Consider the following 15,135-nt stretch of genomic DNA (forward strand, 5'->3'; position numbering starts at 1 on the left):
CAGCAATACCCAGCCATACTAAGCAATACCCAGCCATCCCTATTCATGCTCATCCATGCCACATCCATGCCACTACAGTGCCCATCAGTGTCTCACAAAAGTTTAAGAGGTAGTCAAATTAGATTTAACATTCATGCCCCTAGAACACCTGATGGTGCTCCCTGCAAGTTGGACCTGTGTATGTGGCCAGGCTGTGGAAAAGTCTCCCACATGTGGTATCACCATACTCAGGAGGAGGAGAATCTATTTTGGGGTGTAATTTTTTGGTAGGTACATGCTATGTGTTAGAAATATTGTATAAATTGACAACTTTGTGTAAAAAAAATGCCTTTTCATTTACTTTCCACATTTCCCAAAAAATTGTAGAAAAAAATGACATGTTCAAAAGACTCATTATGCCTCATAGATACGTTGGGGTGTTTTCTTTCCAAAATGGGGTCATTTTTGGGGCGTTTCCATTGTCCAGGTGCTCCAGGGCCTTCAAAAGTGCAAGAGGTAGTCAAGAAATGATATGTGTAATTTATGCTCCTAGAACGCCTGATGGTGCTCCCTGCATAATGGACCTCTCTATGTGGCCAGGCTGTAAAAATCTCACACATGTGGTATCGCCATACTGAGGAGAAGTAGTAGAATGTGTTTTGGGGAGTAATTTGTGCTATGCATATGTTGTGTGTGAGAAATAACCTGCTAACATGACAATTTTGTGAAGCAAAAAAAAAGAAAAGAAAAATCTTGATTTTGCAAAGAATTGTGGAAAAAAAATTACAACTTCAAAAAAACTCACCATGCCTCTTACTAAATACCTTGGAATGTCTACTTTCCAAAAAGAGGTCATTTGAGGGGTATTAGTACTTTCCTGGCTTGTTAGACCCCTTTCACACTGGGGCGGTTTGCAGGCGGTATTGCGCTAAAAATACCGCCTGCAAACCGCCTCTAAACAGCCTCCGCTGTTTGTTCAGTGTGAAAGCCCGAGGGCTTTCACACTGAAGCGGTGCGCAGGCAGGACGGTGAAAAAAGTCCTGCAAACCGCTCCTGCCCATTGAAATCAATGGGACAGCGCGGCTATACCGTGGAAATACCGCGGCTATAGCCGCGCTGTACGAGGGATTTTAACCCTTTTTCGCCCGCCAGCGGGGGTTAAAACCGCACCGCTATCGGCCGAATACCGCTGCAAGAACGACAGTACAGCAGCGCTAAAAATAGCGCTGTTGTACCGCCGACGCCCCCACCGCCCCAGTGTGAAAGGGGCCTTAGGGTCTCAAGAAATTAGATAGGCCGTCAGTACTTCTACTGTTGTTATTTTTTACCAAAGATATGTAGCAGTATAAATTTTGGCCAAAATGTATGAAGAAAAGTTACCAATTTGCAAAATTGTATAACAGAAACAAAGAAAATGCATTTTTTTTTACAGAATTTTCTGTCTTTTTTTTCTTTTATAGCACAAAAAATAAAAAACCCAGCTGTGATTAAATACCACCAAAAGAAAGCTCTATTTGTGTGAAAAAAAAATACAAAAAATTCATATGGGCACAGTGTTGCATGACTGAGTAATTGTCATTCAAAATTTGAGAGCACCGAAAACTCAAAATTGGTCTGGTTAGGAAGGGGGTTTAAGTGCCCAGTGGGCAAGTGGTTAAAAGGTCATTAAAATCACATTAAAAATGTAGTAGCATCCTGCATCCTTATGTTGGTTATGATAGTGACCCTTTACTGTAATAACAGTATACACTATATAAGATTAGTGATACATAATGTACGTGTAGTCATCCAGGGGTTATCACCATGATAATTGATAAATAATTGTGATAAAAGTCTGTGCAAACATTATCAAATAGGTGCAAGGAAAAGACGACAGGTAAGTGCTTTCCACGTGAATCCTCCACCACAGATCAAACAGTCACTTACCAAATCTAGTGATCTCTCAGCACAACATAGAAAATAGTTTTGCAAACAAAAGAGAGAATATCTTCTCAAATCATGAATAAGATGCTCTGTTGATATAGCAAAGGGTGGGGGTGGGGGGGCGTGTCATCACATGTTTCGGTGAGGAAAGCTCTGAGAGCTGATTGGAGGGAAGGAACAGAGCTGAGGCTCTCAATCGTGGGCTGTGTCCTGGAGCTCCCTCCTGCCACCTTTTTTTTCTTTTGGTGTCAGGAAAACTTGTCAGAAGTGATTCATTTAAAGAGGAAGTAAACTCTCTGGGAAAAAAATAAACACCCTGCAAGACAAAGGCATAATGAGCTAGTATGCATAGCATACTAGCTCATTATAAATTACTTACCTGAGATCGAAGCCCCGGAAGCAGTCCTCATTCCCCTCCTCCGTCGCTGCCATATCTCCCAGAGTGACTTCCAGGTATCTCGGCTCCGGCGCTGTGACTGGCCGGAGCCGCGATGACGTCACTCTCACACATGCGCGTGGGAGCCGCCACTAGCGGCACAATTGCCCTTAGAAACGGCGCGCTCAGTGCGCCTGCGCCCCGTTGTCTACGGCGCCAGTCTTTTGCAAATACCCGCTAAACCGTGTAGGTTTAGGAGATATTTCTTGCACCTACAGGTAAGCCTTAATCTAGGCTTACCTGTAGGTAAAAGTGGCCTGTAAGGGTTTACAACATCTTTAAGGTCCCCTGTATTAAATGGGCTGACTACTAAAACTCTGGCTTCTATCAAGTATTTAGTTCTACTTAAAGTGGAGTTCCACTCACTTTTACAACTCTTCAGCATCCCTCACTAAACTGTGCACTGTAAACGAATTGGATATTTTTTTTTTTTTTTTTCTCAGCACTTACTGTACATCTGCTGTATTCATTTTTCACTTCCTCCTCCCTGGCCGCGGCCCATCGCATCATTTCCTGTTTGCAATGCCTTCTGGGAAGGGGCGGAAACTTCCTCTGACACTGCCGTTGCTATGGAAACCTGACCTGAAACCTATTACACTGCTTGTGCTGCACTGATCATGTGCGAGGTCTGCAAGGATGAGATCCAGGAAGAAATACAGTCTGGCTTCAGATGCCCACACTTAAGATGGCCACGGCCTGCTGTAAGTTTATAAAATAACAAACTACTGCTATAAACTAACAAAACAGACCTTAGTTTACAGACTAACTTTACTAGAATACATTAAGCTTGTGTATTATAGGGGTATTTTTATTTAAAAAGTATATTTTCGGCCGGAACACCACTTTAATGTTTTCTTGGTTTGCAAAACTGGGGTGTGGCGGGGGACCTTTGCCTTCCTACTTAGTGCTTTAAGGTCAGAAAGCTGTGAGCTGGAAATGCCCTGTCTCTCGATATACTCAGATAGTGATATATTAACCACTTAAGGTCTGCCCTATAGCAGTTTTACTGCTACAAGGCGGCACCTGTGCACTGGATGACGTATATATACACAGCCAGGTAGGGGGTGTGAATGCGCGCCGGCTCGCTTCTGCTGTGATTACAAATAGCGGAAGCCGATCGGTGGATGCCAGATGATCGATGTCCTCCGCCACCTGTTGATCATCAAGCAGAGAGATAGAACTGTGATCCGTCTATGTAAACCAGGCAGATTGCCGTTCTTACAGGGGGGATGAGATGGAATTTGGGTCTTTGCAAAGCAGGGAAAAAATCCCATCTCTTCCCCTAACACTAGCTAAGCACACAGTTAAAGCGTTTGTCACCCCATTTCATATTCCTGATATGTGCCTGCATCCTCTTCTCTTTGTATTGTGATGTGAAAGCCCTGGTGTTCCTGCTAGTCCTATGCTTTCCTAATAAAAACTGACCACACTAATCGAGAGAGCACAGCATGCTCAGTTATCTAGCTATGCTGGGAACTCAGACTGCTCTCCTCTAATGATCAGGTCCTGAGATGCCTCTCGCTGTACAGTCATTCACTGGCAAACTCAGTGTGCTGCCTCTTCTCTGCCCCCAGCTCTTATGCAGCTGAGAACAGAGGAAAAGTGATCACTTATAAAAAAAAAACCTTTATAAATATATATTTTTTATATCTATACAAAAATGTTTTGCCTTTCATTTCTATTTTAAACTGAATGGGTTGTTTTACAAGGTGATTGTTTACAATCACTTTAACCCTTTGATCACCCCTGATGTTAACCCCTTCCCAGCCAGTGTCATTAGTACAGTGACAGTGCATATTTTCTAGCACTGATCACTGTATTAGTATCACTAATCCCCAAAAAGTGTCACTTAGTGTCAGAATGTCCAGCTATAAGTCGCTGATCGCCGCTACTAGAGGTTTTTTTTTTTTTTTCACAATTGCCGGTCTTTATTTATAGCACAAACAATAAAAAACACAGAGGTGATCAAATACCACCAAAAAAAGCTCTATTTGTGGGAACAAAGGGCATACATTTTTTGGGGGGGTACGGCGTTGCATGACCGCGCAATTTTCAGTTTAAGTAACACAGTGTTGTATTGCAAAAAAGGGCCTGGTCATGGAGGGGGTAAATTGTACAGGGGTCAAACCACCTTTATGTATAAATCATTGGGAAAGTCTCCCTCTTATCGATTGAATTCTGACATCTGGGTGGTATTTTCATACCTCCCAACTTTTTGAGATGGGAACACAGTTAGCAAAAGTATGTAGGCATAGGACACACCCCCTGCCACGCCCTCTTAAAGGAGAATTATACAAAAAAAAAAAGATTAGTTAAACCCACGATTGCTTTTTTTTATCACTACTATTCCTTTATATTGGCTTTCAAAATTTACAAATGCAGCAATTTAGAAATTGGATGAAAGGTTTAGCACTGAGAAACACATTTTGAAAGATAAAATAGTGCATTTAATATACAACTATGTAGCTCAGACCAAAAAGAGGGATAAATGAAGAAGAATGAGGGACAGTGGGACTTTGTACCAAATCAGGGACAGTCCCTCGTAATCAGGGACAATTGGGAGCCATGGGTATTTTTAAAATCCATCCCCATCCCCCCCACCTCATGGACCCACGTGTCATTACTGTCTTCATTTTGACAGCAAACAGAGCGGCCACACCCCCACCACCTCGCAGCCGTGGGCGGAGCCCGCTTAGCCGGCACGTGACCCCGCCCCAGCCAATGCGGCGCTCAGAGCCCTCCTCCACGCGAAGTGGCGGCCGCTGATAGCGGAGTGTATTGGGGCGCGGAGAAGGTGTGGCGCAGAGGGAAAAGTGAGCCCCGTTGTGAAAGGTACACTCCATCCTCCAACATGTGGCAGTAAGCACGCCGGTCACTACAATGCATGTCACAGCCTGTGCCCGCTCTATAAACACATCCCTAGCTCGGGTTCGCCCGTTATCTGCTTTTTTTTGTACGACACAGCCCTATCTATCGAACAGGCGATGATGAAGGTGTGGGGGGACACGTGACGCCGCTAGCCAATCACTGGCGTTCTAGCATTGTGTTTTTGGCGGCGTATGGTCCACGTCTGATTGGCCGGAGCGGTTTGGGCGATTTATGCGGCACCGCGGGCGGTACTGTTCCCTGCAATAATTATGTTCTGACGACGGGACCGTGTCCTATCGACCGCTGATCCCGCCGGGCGTAAAGAGCGGCTCTCCTGGGTGTTAAAATGATTACGTGTGAGCAGCTGAGCAATGGCGGACGAGGGAACGTGTTGAGTGCAGTGTGGCGGGTGGAGGGGAGAGCACGTGACCGCCAGCACATAACGCGCATGCGCGAGCTCAGGGTGTGCGCAGAGCTTCGAGGGTAACGTCCCCCACCACCCAACCGGGAGGAAAGGGGCTGCTTGTATGTCGGGTCATCATTACACGGAGAAAGATCAGAGAATTCACAATCATCACACACACAGGGAGATAGAGGAGGGATGTCACTGCAGAGCTTACCATCTATTTCACTAGTGGGGGTCACAGGACATTTATATATTCATTACATGGCAGGACATTTATACAATTATTAGTGGACAAGTGTATATTGTATACATATACTGAAATAAATATATAAATGTTATTTTACGGGACATTTATTACAGAGCATAAAAATATATATATAACATGTAATCAATAAATTGTATAAATGCCCTGAAATATATACAGTGGGTAAAGAAAAAATAATCACCCCCCCCCCCTTTTAAAATAATGCAATTTTGTTTCTTTGCAGCCTGAAACGAACACGGACAGTTTTTGTTTCATCCAGCTGCAGTATAAAATCCAAGTGAAAAATATAACCCCAACATGTCCGAAACAAAAAAAACAAGATCTAAAACAGAATCACCAAGTTGGAAAAAGTATCACCGCCTCCTAAAAAGACTTGTGAACGCAATCAGGTGTAGCTAATCACCTTCTCAATGGTACACAAAGCCATTTGACTGTGAACTGTGATTAGCTGCGGTCATTTTGATTAGCTCAGCGTGAAAAGAGCTTTCCTGGTGCATTTCAGTCCCTTTGAATTTTTTTTTCTTTGTATCCATCTCCTGACTTGTGCCTGTCCACAGCTTTTTTTTCTGGATATCTTTTGACAGTGCCTTGCCACCCATAGTTGACTGTTTGCTTCAGTTGCACTACCAGGGACTGAAATGCTCCAGGAAAGCTCTTTTCAGGCTGAGGTAATCAAAATGATCACAGCTGATAACAATTAAAAGTCATATGACTTTGTGTGCCATTGATAAGGTTAGTTACACCTGATTGAGTTTACAAGTCTTTTTAGGAGGGGCTAATCCTTTTTCCAACTCAGTGATTATGCTTTTAATTTTTTTTTCTGACATGTTGGGGTTATATCTTTCACTTGGATGTTATAAGTTGCACTGAATAAATACAGCTGGATAAAACAAAAACTGTGTGTCTTCATTTCAGGCTGCAAAGCAACAAATGTGATTGTTTTAAAGCTGGGTGATTCTTTTCTATGCCCATTGTATGCACAGGATATTTATATAATTATTGTTCTAGTTATTACAGGACATATATGCATATATTACAGCAGGCACGTCCAAAGTCCGGCCCGCGTTACGGTTTTGAACAGCCCGCCTGGTTATTTGGACATATATATCTTTTGTGGCCCCCAACAATCTCCCAGCGCTGGGGCCACAAAAGATTTATATGCCGAAAGCCTTGGAGGGGACAGGGAGGAGGCGGGATGAGTGCCGTACACACAGGAGAATTTCCTGTTTACATGCAGCCTCAGTAATAGGAAGTCTCGTCTCCTGCACTGCCATTGGAGGACTGTTCTGTCCATCATAGGAGGCGGGACTTTCTATTAAAGAGGCCCCCAAGAAAACAGGAGTTTTTCCTATATGTAATCTTTTGGCGTTCGTCCCGCCTCCTCCCTGTCCCCCTCCAAGGCTGCAGATGGATGGGCATCAATCAGGCTGCACTCAGGGCAATGGTGGGTGCTGCATTCCTGGCAATGATGGGGGCTGCATTCATGGCAATGGGGGTGCTACATTCATGGCAATGAGGGTGCTGCATTCATGGCAATGAGGGTGCTGCATTCATGGCAATGGGGTGCTGCATTCATGGTACTTGTGTGGCTGCATATGGGCACTGATCCTTATTTTGCTTCACAGTTCTTTATTTAAAATGTAAGTTTTTGTTCCTGAAACTTCCCTCTTAAAGTGAAGGTGCGTGATACATGCCAGTACATACGGTATATCCAAATAACACGTCCAAGCTAATCTCTTCACCACACACTAAAAAAAAATAAAATAAAAAACTATTGACACAGTCCACGCGTCATCAGTGCTGCATATTAATGCCACTGTCACATGACTTTAAAAAAAGTATCGGTATCAGCGAGTACTTGAAAAAAGTATCAGTACTTGGTCTTAAAAAAGTGGTATTGGTGCAACCCTATCATCCTGTATGGTCTCATTTACTTGGGCACTAAGACTGTACACCATGATTTGGCTATTTGTTTATGTGGCTTGAGTTGCCAGGTTCTGTGTGCAGGCAGCCAATTTTTAAATCAGACCTGATTGGAAACTACATTATATTCCACGGGCAAGCAGATGTAAATTAATGAGTCTGTCCAGGTCCAAAACAAAGGAAAATATCTGTGTCCTTTTTTTTTCTCCAATCCAAATAAAACTGATTATATCAGGGGCGGATCCGGAGAGAAAATATTATAGACTCCAAAGCACAGCCACCCTCCAGAGTATACCATTCACCAGAGCCTTGCCCCAGAGAGGGGATAAGGTGAGGATTGGATGGAATAGTAGTGTACAGTAATGAAGGAGACAGTGAGTGACACAAGTGGTGGAGGGGAACAGTAATGAAGAAGAAGGTGACACAAGTGGGGGACAGTAATGAATATGACACAAGTGGAAAAGAGGGACAGTAATGAAGGAGAAGGTGACACAAGCGGAGACAGTAATGAAGGAGAGGGTGACACAAGCGGGGGACAATAATGAAAGAGAAGGTGACACAAGTGGGGAACAGTAATGAAGAAGGTGACACAAGTGGGGGACAGTAAAGAAGAAGGTGACACAAGTGGGGGACAGTAATGAAGAAGAAGGTGGTGACACAGGTGGGAGTCATTAATGAAGAAAAAGGTGACACAAGTGGGGGACAGTAATGAAGAAGGTGACACAAGTGGGGGACAGTAATGAAGAAGACAGTGACACAAGTGGGGTACAGTAATCATTACAAATGTGTCTGTTTGTAATGTAATAATCTCATTTGGAATGATAAACGTGTCACTGTTTCAACCCCTTCCTAACCAGTCGCCACAGATTTACTGCAGAAGGTTGGATCCCCTGGGCGAAGTACCGTTACCTTACATCGCTTCGCCTTTGGACCACTAGTAGGGCGTGCCCGTGGCTCTGCGCCGGAGCCAATTCGAGTGCCCGACGGGCATGATGACCGCCGGGCTTCCGCGATCGCTCGGAACAGAGCGAGAACCGGGATCTCTGTGTGTAAACACAGAGATCCCGGTTCTCTCAGGGGAGAGGAGACAGATCGTGTGTTCATAAAAAGTATGAACACCGATCTTTCATCTCCCCTAGTCAGTCCCCCCCCCCCCACAATTAGAACACACACTAGGGAACACAGTTAACCCCTTGATCGCCCCTAGTGTTAACCCCTTCCTTGCCAGTGACATTTATACAGTAATCAGTGCATTTTTATAGCACTGATCGCTGTATAATTGTCACTGGTCCCAAAAATGTGTCCGGCGCAATATCTCAGTCCCAGTAAAAATCGCTGATCACCATAGAAAGACGGTAGAAAAAAATAAATAATAATAAAAATGCCATAAATCTATCCCCTATTTTGTAGACGCGATAACTTTTGTGCAAACCAATCAATATACGCTTATTGTGATTTTTTTTTACCAAAAATATGTAGAAGAATACATATCGGCCTAAACTGAGGACATTTTTTTTTTTTCATTTGGGATATTTATTATAGCAAAAAGTAAAAGAGATTGTGGTTTTTTCAAAATTGTCGCTCTTTTTTTGTTTATAGCACAAAAAATAAAAACCGCAGAGATGATCAAATACCACCAAAAGAAAGCTCTATTTGTGGGGAAAAAAAGTACGTCAATTTTGTTTAAGTACAGCATTGCACACCTGTGCAATGGTCAGTTTAAAGCGACGCAGTGCCGTATCGCAAGAAATGGCCTGATCATTGAGCAGCCAAATCTTCCGAGGCTGAAGTGGTTAAACAACGTTAGGACTGTATGATACGATAAATACAGTTCTGTAAGCAATACCTTATTTTCTGGCAGTGCCCCTCCCGAGACTAGACTCTGGATCCGCCCCTGGTTTACATCTGGCTGCCCAAAGATCTAATATAAATCCGGAAGGCTCCATTTTTTAAGTGGAGATAAACTCTGAACGGACATGAAGGTCACAAAAATTACATCTTTCCCATTCTGCTCCGATTCAGCAGAGGATCTGTTCACGGATCACCTGAACATGCCAGGGTGAATCAGCTGAACGGCCTGTGTGAAAAGGGTGCTCACCTGACACTGTATGAGAGTTTCTGCATTTTTTGTGTACAGACTGTAATGGTTTGGCAGTGTCCTTCCTTCTCTCTGGGATGTGGTTTAAATTCACACCTTACTTGGCTTGCAGTTGTTTTTATTTGTCCTAAGGGTGTCACATCTGTCATGTGTTGACTTGATGTGTTTGTTTTTGGCTATGTTTCCTGAATTTAATTCTAACCATGGTAGTAAGGGCACATGCACATTCCTGCGTACATCTGTACTATGGAACACTGGATAAAGATGGACTATATCTGCAGTGGATCAGCCTTTATTTAGTGTAACAATGGTATGCAAATATCTAAACAGTCATTATGCACTTGTTATGTGACAGTTGCTAGTTCTATGACTAGATATTATTTCTTCAGAATTTGTCAATCAAAGTTTTTGTCTTCATCCCTGGTCTAGTCCCATTGCGGAAAGTTTTCTTTCCCTATCGTGGCTACAATTTACAGTATTTTAAAGGCAAACTCCATCTTATACACCATGTTACACCTGTATTTAGTTTATAACATATAATATGGTGCCAAATGGACCACCCCACCACCAGAATGCCCCCTTATGATAGCATGTGGGGAATCTTATTCCCAACAGCTGCTGTCACTTTTGAAATTGGCGAGACTGTGCCTTCATGTCCACGTCATTCATTCACAGAAATCTGTAAATGTATGAACTACAATTCCCATCTTCCTTTGCAGAAGATGGCTTGCAGTTCTCAGTAGAATACAAGTGCAGTGATCTCTTCACTCATAGTCCATTGACACTTCCTCTAGCTTTCCAACTTGTAGGGGGATTGAACTGTGTTTGGTTTTAGTAAATTAGTGGCTGGCCCGTGCTGGGGTAAGGGATTAGACGTTAGGGGAGTTAGGGGAAAGACGTTCATATTGAACTGTTATGCCACACTTGTTCAGTATAAGCCGGGTCTGAAGTTATTCAAAGGAGTGCATGTTGGTTTTAGTGTAGTAAAGGAACCTGGGTCTGTAAACACACTATGGGGTATAAAGTAACACCACTACAAAAGGGTTTACTTGGCAAGACAAGTAGAGGAATGTAGTTATTAAGGGTAACCAAGTGAAGAAACAAGCTACAGACAACTAGTCGATAGGCGTGGTACCTGGCAAGGTGACCTGTACCTTGTGACCAGGTCATAGACCTTCGTAGCGCAGGTTCGGATCAGATTTGGTTGCTATTAGGGATGCACCGATACCATTTTTTTTTTTTACAAGTACAAATAGCAATACTTTATTTTTTTTTAGTACTCACCGATACCAATTACCGATACCTAACGCAACTGTTTTGTTTACACTTCAGCTGTCAGCAGTGGTACAAAGCATTGAAAAGTTATTTACAAATGAAATAAATGTTTTTTTTTTTTTTTAATTTTGAGCTTTTTTCAATGTGAAAATATATGTTAACCGCTTGCCGATCAGCCGCCTCAGTTATACTGCGGCAGGTTGGCTCGGCTACTGGAATCGCCGTACCGGTATGGCGGTCCCTTTAAAGGCTATAGCAAGCGCGTGCCGCTGCGCGTGGCCAGCAGCCGTGATGTCTGCCGGCCACCCACTATCGCTCTATGGAGAGCCAGAACAGGGATTTGTCAATGTAAACAAACAGAACCCCGTTGTGTCAGGGGCAAGGGCGGATCCAGGGGGGGGGGGGGCAATGGGGCAATTGCTCCCCCCGAGAAAAGAATGAGCGGGTGAGCCGGTGGCTGACTGAGCAGGCCGGCGGGTGAGCGATCGGACGGGCAGGCTGGTGAGTGAACAATAATGCCAGCGGGCTGGCGTGTGACTGAGCGAGGCGAGCAGGCAGGTGTTGTCAGGAAGCCGCTCCCCTTCTGAATATGTGATTGAAGGGACGTTGCGTCGCGGCCATCTTGGTACTCCCGCACTCGTCCACAGTAAGCCTAGTGTTATAAGTCGGCAAGCGGACATCTTTATACACCCAACAGAGTCTTGCTTTTCACAGTTATTTCTAACAGTAAACTCAACTGATATTTCACTAAGTAAGCTGAGTTTACTGTTAAAAATAACTGTGAAAAGCAAGACTCCGGTGGGTGTATAAAGATGTCCGCTTGCCGACTTCTAACTCTAGGCTTACTGATGACAAGTGGGGGTGTACCAAGATGGCCGCAATGCAACATCACTTTGGTTGCATATTCTGATGAGTAGCGGCTTTCTGATATCATCTCTCACCCTGCATCACCATCACCACAGCTCAGCTTCTGACAGAACACCGCCATCGCTGTGCAGGCATGGGCAGCAGAGAGATTACATTATCTCTCACTACCCGCCCTGACTCTGGGACACAGCAACTGGCAAGTGACAATCCGCATCTTGTGGCGGGTGACATTGGCAAGTGACAATTCACATCTTGTGGCAGGTGACATTGACAAGTGACAATTCACATCTTGTGGCAGGTGACATTGACAAGTGACAATTCACATCTTGTGGCAGGTGACATTGACAAGTGACAATCCTCATCTTGTGGCAGGTGACATTGGCAAGTGACAAATCTCATCTGGTGGCAGGGGATGTGGCAAGTGACAATCCGCATTTGGTGGCAGCCGACAGTGGCAAGTGACACGCTGCATCTGGTGGCAGGCGACGGTAGCAAGTGACACACTCAGGGCTCCCACTGATTCTGCATTATGGTGAGTTGAACTATTTAAATTTATATTACAATGTAATAATAGAAATAATGCGCTTCAATCATCCTGACACCATATCAACCATGGCGCTGTGATGATTGAAGCGCCAACACCAGCCATTGCCCCGACAAATTGCCCGCAAAATTTTCTGGCAGTGCCCCTCCCGAGACTAGGCTCAGGATCCGCCCCTGGTCAGGGGAGTAGAGAGAGATTGTCTGTTCCTAGTGATCAGGAACAGCGATTTATCTCTACTCCCAGTCAGTACACCCTGTAAAGAAGAAATCGCTATCCATACCTTTTCTGAAGCCGCTCGGGTCCTGCCCGATGAAAGCTCTGCAGAGGACACAGCCGACAATTGTTGTAAAATGTCAGGAAAGTGACCTCGCCCATATGGGGCTTCTGTTGTCAGCTGCCTCCTCTGCACCCTCCTACACAGCTTAGTGTGAGACCAGAGCGGAGTGGCTTTAGAAAATGAATGTATAGCTAATTTCTTCTTTACAAGGCTAGATAGGTTAGTGTTAGATTGTGGATGCCTGTAGATTTAGAGATTTTAGTATTAGGGTGAACTTCTATTTTAATAGGAAATTCTCTAGTCCAGCTCACAATTTGTTCCTTGGTGAAATGTATGCTTTTATATAATGTAAGACAACATTGCATATGTACTAAGAAGCACAGCGTCCCTAGAATATATGTGGCTGTAGATAATGATGTTTAATAGTGTAAATGGTGTAAAGGTGTGAAATTTGGCACCTTTCATTATTGATTTATTTTTTCCAATGACAGATGTAGTGTTGGAGTTGATATGGGGGTCACGCTTCCTCTGGTGTCCCGTCTATAAAATGAATTAATTGGATGATGTGGGGGGGTTATGTGCCGATTGCTCGGTAAGCTCCGCCCCTCCTGCTCCCAGACTTGTGAGCAGCACGTGATTGGAGCCGCGCGCTCTTCCTGCTGGCGATGCCAGGTGAGTGACGTCGCCGCCCGCTCTGCGCCTGCGCAGTCGGTGTCTCCCGTGTGGTTGGAAGAACGGTGGAGCAGCTTTTTTTTCTTTAGGATAAAGCTAAAAAAAAGCTAAAAAAAAAACAAACAAACAAACCCCGAAGACACGTGTAGAGTAAAGCGGCCGGATGGGACGTGTCCCCTGCACTCGGGGCTTGTCGGCGGTGCTTGTGTGCTGCTTGGAGGGAAAGGTCAGCTGTATGCACAGCCTGCGGCGAGCAGTGTAAGTGGCACTCCGAGGTCGGATGGTGGGAAAGTGTGACTGTGCGGTGCACAGTGTGATGGGGGGAGATATGGCTCTCCGCTATTAATGTCAGTGTTAGGCGGAGTAGATGAGGATGGGATCGGGGAGGGCGATGTGCCGTGCTCGGAGCTTGTTGTCAGAAGTGTTAGGGAGGGACTGGCTGTGGCCGGAAGTCATAGAAAGCACAAAGAGGCCGATCACTGCTCTGCATGGAAGACGTGCCAGATCCGAGTAGCGGCAATAAAGGGCTCTACTGGTTAAAGCGCAACTCCAATGGAAAAAACACAATTCTAATAGATTGCAGGTCACTAGTCTGCAGATGAGATGGATGCTTCCATTTTCTTTTTTTAGTTTAATGACAGTTAAATGCTTCAGTCTTGGAATGACAGCACTCATTTGTTTTGAAGGAGCAGCGTTGTCACTCTAAGAACAGATTTCCCCTCTTCTCAGTCACTTAACATAGCGCGTCCTTTTTACCATAGTGATGCAAAATAAAAAATATGTTCTGCTTACCTGCTCTGTGCAATGATGCTGCACAGAGCACTCCCTTATCTCCTCTTTGGCGGTGCCCCACCAGTGCTGCCTGCTCCTTCTTCCAGGTGCCCCCTTAGCAAGCCGGGTTCCAAGGGAGCACCTGTGCACGTACGCTCCTGAGCTGGTTAGGGTTGCCACCTCATCCCTTTGAACCCGATCACATATGAATTACACACCTGTGGCTAATTTAATGCAGATAAGGCACCAAGTGAGTTTAATTACCACCTTAATCAGCCACAGAACCTGTGTAATAGGTACATTAATATGTGTTCGGGTTCAAAGGGATGAGGTGGCAACTCTAGAGCTGGTCTTTGTGCATCCATAGACACACTATTCTGGCAAGCCGCACCACCTATTACCTCCTCACAGGAGATTGACAGTGGCAGGAGCCTATGGATCCTGCTGCCCTCAGTCTCCTGTGAATCCAGGAAGACCGCAGAGCAATGCTGCAGTCGGGATGGCACTGGAGCAGAAAGATGAGTCAGGTAAGTGTTTAGGGAGGGAAGTAAACAAACAAAACAAAAAATCAGTTTGAGTTTAGAAGCACTTTAAGGCCCCTTTCACACTGGGACGGTTTGCAGGCGTTATTGCGCTAAAAATAGCGCCTGCAAACCGACCTAAAACTGCCTCTGCTGTTTCTCCAGTGTAAAAGCCCGAGGGCTTTCACACTGAAGCGGTGCGCTGGCAGGAGAGAAAAAAAAAATCCTGCAAACAGCATCTTTGGAGCAGTGAAGGAGCGGTGTATTCACTGCTCCTGCCCATTAAAATCAATGGGGCAGCGCGGCTATA

General features: G+C 44.7%; 1 protein-coding gene across 2 annotated transcripts in view; it reads left to right on the forward strand.

Moving 5' to 3' along the window:
• Window positions 1–5,054: 5,054 nt before the first annotated feature.
• The window catches only part of MGA (MAX dimerization protein MGA), a 191,213-nt gene continuing 181,132 nt past the window's right edge, over window positions 5,055–15,135 (forward strand). The window contains exon 1 of one of the 2 annotated variants that reach the window (XM_073610788.1): window positions 5,055–5,170. The gene's annotated coding sequence lies outside the window, so the exon portion shown is untranslated. Of the gene's footprint in view, window positions 5,171–13,215; window positions 13,792–15,135 lie in introns of those variants that run through there. The other variant, XM_073610787.1, reaches the window with a different exon arrangement.

This window comes from Aquarana catesbeiana, linkage group LG13 (assembly GCF_042186555.1).
Source record: "Aquarana catesbeiana isolate 2022-GZ linkage group LG13, ASM4218655v1, whole genome shotgun sequence".
NCBI lineage: Eukaryota > Metazoa > Chordata > Amphibia > Anura > Ranidae > Aquarana > Aquarana catesbeiana.